Source organism: Papaver somniferum, chromosome 9 (assembly GCF_003573695.1).
Source record: "Papaver somniferum cultivar HN1 chromosome 9, ASM357369v1, whole genome shotgun sequence".
Taxonomy (NCBI): domain Eukaryota; kingdom Viridiplantae; phylum Streptophyta; class Magnoliopsida; order Ranunculales; family Papaveraceae; genus Papaver; species Papaver somniferum.
In genome coordinates, this window is record NC_039366.1 from 4,759,115 (window position 1) to 4,767,378 (window position 8,264).

An 8,264-nucleotide genomic window follows, 5' to 3' on the forward strand; every position below is an offset into this window, starting at 1 on the left:
TGGTGGTGGTAATCGGCGGTGGTGGGCGGTGGTGGTGGGAGGAGATGGTGGTTATATATATATAGGTGGTTATTAGGTTGGTTTTAAATTAAATTAGGTTAAGGGTAGGTTAGTCATTTCAACGTTTTAGGATACCCCTTATCACTATAGGGAAGGTGGCCTAATAAAACCATGGTCCCCTTAAAAAAACCATGGTCCCTAAAAAATCATTCTAATTTTATTTGAACCCTAATTTGGGTCATACAAAATAATTTGGGGCATATGAAATAAGACAAAAACAGGTGGCTAATAGTATTTTTAGGGTATCCCTTATCCTCATCTTTTCAAAAATGCGAAAATACCCTTGATTGATTAGTTTTAAATTAGTGTTAATTTGATTGATTAGTTGTTAATGATTGTAGTTAGTTTAATGTTTATTTAGGATAATAATTGACTTTTTAATGAGAGTTAGTGAGTTTTTTTAGAAGAAGAAGAAGAAGAAGAGCAAAAAAAAACTTTTTTTTTCCTTTGAGATCTTTGTGATTATTGAGAGATGTGTGATCCAAATTCGAGTGAGGAAGGTGAATCTTCATCACGTAAAGCTAAGAAAATACATATCAATTACGACGGAGATCCGGAAATGGTTTATTTGTTGGATTATGTAAATGATTTTACCCAAACGTAACTTTTTTATCAAGCTCAAAATGATGACTTGATGGAGCCAAATACCGAAGATGAGTACATGGATGAGGAACCCAATGCTAATAATACACAGGTATGGTTGTAGACGTTGTTTAAAGTCCGTTTTGTAGCTTGATTTCACCAAAAGTTATGATTTTTGCATATAGTTCGGCTCAACAGAGTTAGGTTCGGCAGGTATAATGTATGTCGAACCTTGTTAAATAAGAATAGTTCGGTTTGTGCGATTGAAATATTTATACGCTGAACTGTCATTCAATTATTTTGGCGCCAAATAGTTTTCATAGTTCGGCTTCAATAGGATGTGTTAATATAAGACGAACCTTAAAAGAAAAAAATTATGCGTTACACTGTAATGTTCGGCACACATGTGATCCAGCCGAACATATATTTTTGTTTTCATACATTTCAAGTATTATGGTTCGGCTTATAATATTAGTGCCCAATTAGCCGAATCCATGTATGACTAGTAGTTCGGCTTTATAAGTGAAACATGTATTAGCCGAACTTAGTAGCTCGGCTTTCAAGTAGTATTACGAGTAAGCCGAACCTAACTCAAAACCTCTGTGATATTGTTGTAGATTATTCCGGAAATGGAAACTATGGAGGATCAACCACCGCCTGTTGATGTCATTCATGAAGATACTAAAGATCACTTCCAAACTGACTTGGTAGGTAACATAATTTATGTTTTTATTAATTTTGAAGTATGTTGTATTCAAAATCATTGATAAAACTTAGTTTTTGTACTTGTGGATATATAGACGTGGAAAACTAAAGAAGAAGTCGTTAAATGGGCCGAGGAACATGGTTGGAAAATCAATTGTGTCTTAGTTAAAGATAGACAAAGCCGAAAGGAGCGGGTTGACCTTCCTCACCAACATCTTCATCATTGTATTCCTCTTGTTCTACAGGTAAAGAGCAAGTCGTGTCAGTTCCCCTTTTCTCTGCATGTAAGTTCTTTGTGCCACCACCTCGAGGTTTGGGTGTTTTTGAGTTAGAAGGAGTCACTTCCATTGTTCTCCTTTTAAGCTTGGCTTTCAATTTTCCCGGATGGGTGCTAAAACAAATGATAAACCTTAATTAGTTTTCCAAATTGAATAAATATGATTCTACTACGCAATGTGATAAGTCACCTATAAGTGGACAAGTTTACAGTAAGCTATTGGCCATACACAGAGTAAAGTTCGGCACATTCGATATTTATCATTGTGAGCCGAACAATGTGCCCAACAGTTCGGCGCATTATCATACAAAAATATTATAAGCCGAACACTAAGGTTCGGTGCAATCGATTTTCAAAACATAAGTCGAACTGTTCTTCGCCTGTAAAAAAAAAATGAAGTTCGGCTGCTAAATTTCAGCCGAACACTACTCTGAAACTTCCAAAACCCAGAGGAATCATCGATTACATGTCACAAATCAACGAAATACGAAAAACCAAGCAATGGGTTTGTGGGAAATACCTTTTTATGTGCAATTTTAAAGAATCAGGGTCTATTTCTCGCTCTCAAACACCAATCAATCCACTATCCTCTTCATCACCATCTTTTCCAAAAACCCTAGATTGAGATGCTACAGAAACAACACCAGTATTCGGCGCCGTATTTCTAGGGCATCGCTTAACACGAGGTGCCATCAATGTGTTTAATCGAGAACTTAATCGAACAAAGAAATTTTCAGAATTTTGTTTGTGTTTTTGGAGAAGAAGATGAGAAGAAGAGTGAGACATAAGGGTTAATTAGTAACGGTTAGTGAGTTAATTAGTGAGTGGTTAGTTAATTAGGGGATGGGTTAATTAGTGGGAGAGTTTTAGGATTAGAATTTAATTAAGTGGAAGGGTAATAATGTAATTTAAACTATGCAGGGGTATTATAGTAACTTAAACATCATTAGGACAACCCTTATAATTTTGCATTGGGTGCCATCATAAGTATGTATGCCCCAAAATTATCCTGTATGCCCCAAATTAGGATTCTTTTATTTTGAAACATAACTGTTAGAATATGGGCATGCAACTCAAAACCAATTGGCAATGAGTGGAGAGGCTCGTAGAGTTATAAACCGCAGGATCTTAGATTTCCCAGACAATGTGGGACTAATAATCTCAACACGCCTCCTCACGTGTAGCCTCGTTGGGTCTAACACGTGGACAATCAATCGGGTAAAGTGGAGTAAAGGCGCGGTCAAATGACTTGTCGCAAATAGCCTGCTCTGATACCATGTTAGAATATGGACATCCAACTCAAAACCAATTGGCAATGAGTGGAGAGGCCCGTAGAGTTATAAACCGCAGGATCTTAGATTGCCCAGACAATGTGGGACTAATAATCTCAACAATAACAATAGCATCAAAAAGAATTGTTTCATTTTCCCATGCAACTGTGGTCGAAGAATTGTTTGCGAAGCTTGCAATTCCTTTTAGATGTGACTATTATATAAGAGGTACAAACAAGTAGTCGAGGTGTAGAAAAGGACCGAGGCAACCATGTGGTGAAGTGAAGACTAAATCAAGTAACTGTGTAGTCAAGCACATGAAGTCTAGATTAAGTCAAGTGACCATGCTATACATGGCACGCGAAATGAAGACCATTCAAACTGAAGTCAAAATCAAGATGAAGTGATCAAGACTCAAGTTATCAGAAGATCGACAGAGATCAAACAACACAGAAGATCGACGAAGATCAGTTCAGTTTCCAAGAATAAAAAAATCTTGTGTAATTTAGGTAGTTTTCTAGACAAGTCAAATATCTAGCTAATTTCCTAGTATTCATATTCTAGTTAATTAGGATATATATTATAGAGAACAATATAATATCCTATATTAATTATTCATACTCTATAAATATAGAGTCTCAATATAATTATTAATCATCTCAGAATGTTCTGATGATCAATATTATTATTCACACTACGGGATTGTTTGTGGACGTAGGTCTTGTTGACCGAACCACGTTAAACATCGTCTCCATTACTATTCTGGTATATAGATCATTTTATTTCTTCTTGATTATTTATTTTATCATTGATTTGATTTTATTCTTTGTCTAATATCAATGATATCCATCTTGAATTTGATCTACATATCAAAATTTAAGAGTGACTATATAAGGATGTGCCTAATCCGCAACTCCTGGAACCACATAATTGCAACACAAAAATGCCAGGCATTCTACTTGTAAAGTGAAATTCACTCAATATAAGTGCAATTCCAACAAAATGTTTATTGTGATCATAAAACCAATCAGACCATGAATAACAATTGATTAGTTAATTTCGTTGGTGTTAACAATTGTTGCTTTATTATGCCTAGTCCTGCTTAGGTACAGGTATAGCGTGTCAATATTCAGGGCGGCAACCTTCTTAGATTCATATTCATTTTTCTGGATTAGAAGATTGCAGGTCGCCTTAATCACCAAAAAAAAAAAATGCACATTGTAAAATACTTTGCCGGATAAATTTTAACTATTAAGCTCTTTTCACCTGATGCGCGCTACAAACAGGAAACTCCCAACTTGAAACAAAAAAAAACAATAGTTGAATAAAAAAAGTTTCCAATACCCAAAGGTTACAACAAAGAGTTCTAAGAATAGTTTACAGTTATCAATCTTTGTGGATACATCCTTTTACTATTTTAACTGCAACAGAATCTATAGTTCTCCAATATGGAAACCACCATTTCTCTTTCTTTACAAGCAAAACAAAGAACAAACCCCAAAATCCAACTGCAAACCCCGTGGCGACAATAGCATATAACAACAACTTCTCTTTTCCATCCTCTTGATCGTCTTCACTGGCTTTACTTGAAGGATTAGTATCACCAGTATCGTTATTAAGGTCACCCTCGCAATCTTTCTCCAAAGGAAGTCCACACAATAAATCATTCCCGGCAAAAGCAGAACCATCCAAACTCATGGTATCAAAGTGGTTTCCTCTTGGAATCTTACCGCTCAAATTATTATGAGATAGGTTTAGAAAACCAAGGGAGTCAATTGATGTCAAAGATTGTGGGATATGTCCAGACAGTCTGTTGGAACTTAAATCCAAAGACTCTAGACTAGACATATTTCCGATACTCGCTGGGATATTGCTGGAGAGATGATTATGTGACAAATTAAGCACACCAAGTCCTTGCAATAATCCTATCTCTTCTGGAATGTTTCCACTAAGAATATTACATGATAAATCAATTCCTGAATGAAAGAGATAAATGTTCTGAAATTGGACTGTGGTGCCTTTGATAGCCAATTGATAATCCACACGATACACATCATCGAATATGGAAAATCTTTCCGTTAAGGCCGTCAAATATCCTAGTTTTGGAGGAATCTGGCCAGAGAAATGGTTTGACGATAAGTCTAATGTGTGAAGCGATGGTGAATGAATAATATCTTCAGGAATGGATCCATTGAATCTGTTTGACCTCAAAGAAAGAATCTTAAGGTATCCGAGTGAACCAAGACCAGTGGGTATAATACCTTGAAAGTTGTTATTTCCTAAAATGAGAACTGTCAAATACGGAAATCTTAGGATCAACGACATAGGAAACGAGCCGTTGAGTTTGTTTTCATATAATTCAAGGCAATCTAGACTTGTGTGTTTAAGCTCATTCGGAATATTTCCAGTGAGACTGTTGTTGCCGAGGTTTAGATAATGAAGATCACGGCAGTTTCCTATACTAGACGGTATAATCCCGGATAATTTGTTGTTGGAGAGGTTAATCTGTGAAGTAAACGGCGTTCCAAGTTTTTGTGAACATAATGAAGAAGGAATTGAACCTGAAAGTTGATTGCATCTTAGATTGTACTCATAAACACGAGATAAACTTTCTCCAACTCCTATTGATATTTCACCATCAAATTTATTATTTGATAAATCAAGGTTATTGAGACCTGGAGGTAGAAGAGGCAGGGAACCATGAAGTCTGTTATTAGACAAATATAAGCGACTGAGCTTTTTGAGTCTGTAGATGCAAGAAGGGATTGGTCCTGTGAGGTTACCGGAGGACATATCCAACAACTTCAAATGGGTTAAATTACAAAACGAAGTAGGGATAAATCCTTCCATACTGCATGATCGCAAGTCTAAATACTCTAGTTTGAATTTAGATGGAAGTAGGTGGTGTTGATCCAGAACTACGGTTAATTTGCTAAAACTCAGGTCAAGGGTAATTAGGTCAAGTTCATTAATCAAAGAGATCAACGAAACTTTTCCTGTATTTGAGGTTCCGGAAACATCAACGGAACTAAGGTTTCTGAGCTTTTTGATGCAACTTGGTAAGGTTCCTGTAATATTATTAGTTCTCCCCAAATGAAGACGTTGAAGAGCAGGAATTTCACAAATCGATTTTGGTATGGTTCCGTGGAAATTATTGAAAGACAAATCAAGAAAGCTTAGAACTTTAAGATTGGAGATGGAAGAATGGATAAAATCTGTTATGTTGTTGCTAGAGAGGTCTAGATGCTGCAACCGAGAAAGAGTATATATTGAAGAAGGTAAAGATCCTTGAATTGAACACATTGAGGCAGAAAGACTGACTAACTTTGGCGCATTTGATATTGAACTTGGAACGGGTTTGGTTAATCGAGTTCCTGATATCACAAGTGTTTGTAGTTTAGGCCATGGTAATTCAAACATTCTAGTTAATTGATCAGGATCAAGATTTGTATAACTTACATCAAGCTCTTTAAGTTTAGGGAGATAAGGAGGAATTGAACCATGCAGATGACATTCAGATAACTCAAGGTTTGAAAGTGAAGTTAGATTAGCCAGCTGTAATGGGATTGAAGAATTGAGAAAATAGTTTTGGTTCATTTTGAGAGTGGATAGATGGGAAAGATTGTGAAACTCATGGATTGGGAATACCGGGCCAGATATGTTGCAACCAGAGATATCGAGATCCCTAAGATTCCAAAGATATGAAATATGTTGTGCAAAATTCTCTTTGGATGAAGAGGTAGCCTCAAATAGATCAATTCCGTTCAACCTTAATACCTGGAGATTTACTAAACCTCTGACCCATTTAGTAGACGGTGATTCTAAGCAGGAGGTGTATAAAAAGTCTACATCAAACACAAAGCATGATAGGTCGAGGTACTGTAACAATGTTAGATTACTCAATTGTTTCGAAACTGATGCTGAAAAGTTCGAAGTGGAGAGATCAAGATGAGCTAGTTTTGTCAGATGAGAAAACTTATGTGTGATGTCTGATTCCTGAAATCATTGAAGGCAAGATCCAGATACTCCAAATGAGTAATGTTGAATAGATAAGGAGATAATTTACCTCGTAGTACCGAATTGTTACGTGTAGAATAAAGGCCATCACTGCGATTTAATCCATTGATAAAATCTTCATACTTGGTGTTTCGAAGATCAATCGAGACCACATGAAGAGACTCATCTGAACATCCAATTCCACTCCAATCACAGCAGTTTCGATGTTGGACGCCTTCTTGCCATGTGGACAGCCGACCAGATGGGTCATCCAAAGATGACTTGAAGTGTAGCAGAGCCCTTCTTTCCTCTTCACGGCACCCATGAGCAGATAATGGGCACAGAGTGATGCTGATCAGTAAAAAGAGCAAAAAATGAAGAATAATTGGACATGGTGTTCTTTGATTGAATGCATTCATGGCTAACTGTAAAACAAATCAACTCTACTGATTTTATCAAGCTTTTGTTTAATGAAATAATGTGCAGAATGGCTTCACTAAAGCCTTCACTAAGAACTAAAAGTTGTTTAATTATACGTAATTGATTCCTTCATTGACTAGCTAGTATTAGAGTTATCTTCACTTGGAAATTGCATGTGACCCTCACTCTCACTCTAGGCAAGAACAAAATTAGATATTAGTTGATTTACATGTTTGTGGAATGATATTTGAGATAAGAATTAAGTGAACATCTGTGAATGAACCACTTAAGCAGACTAGTCAAGCAATGAAAATGACAGGTTTTGTATTTGTTCTGTTAAACCCATAAATATTGAATGCTTTCATGGCTAACTGAAAAACAAATCAACTCAATAACTAGACTAGATTACTGCTGCAGCAGTGAAGGCCGACGATGAAAGTAAACTGTTTTTTAATAAAACGATACTGAAATTGATCGATTTCAATCGATCTGATGGCTATTTTAAAGAAATTTGAACTGTAAATCTGTTGTTTAATGGTGTTTGACTGAAATCTGTAATCAATTTGATTGATGATCCCAAGTTTGAGCTTAATTTCATGAAATTGTTATTTCCAGAAAGTCAATTTCAGTTTCTCTGCACAAACATTGTGACGGACAAACTCATCATCACTAAGGGACTCCTCCCTTTGGTCGTCGTCCAATAACTGCTGCAGCAGTGGTGGCCAACGGATTAAGAGCTGACGAAGTGATGGATCTATCAGAATTTATTTTTTGAACATTGTTCTGAATAGCTTCTTATTATAAGTATAATTTGTTTTTGTATATCAGGAACCCTCCAATAAGATCCTATATATATAGGAAGCCCATAATTAGTATCGATTACAAAAATAACCTTCTACCTAGTAGGAAATTAAAAAAATTGTGATAAAACTATAGATAGAAGTTAATCTTAA

General features: G+C 36.0%; 1 pseudogene; it reads right to left on the bottom strand.

Annotated features, from left to right (window-relative positions):
* Positions 1 to 4,193: 4,193 nt before the first annotated feature.
* Positions 4,194 to 7,457, bottom strand: LOC113308498 (annotated as a pseudogene).
* Between the last annotated feature and the right edge of the window lie 807 nt (positions 7,458 to 8,264).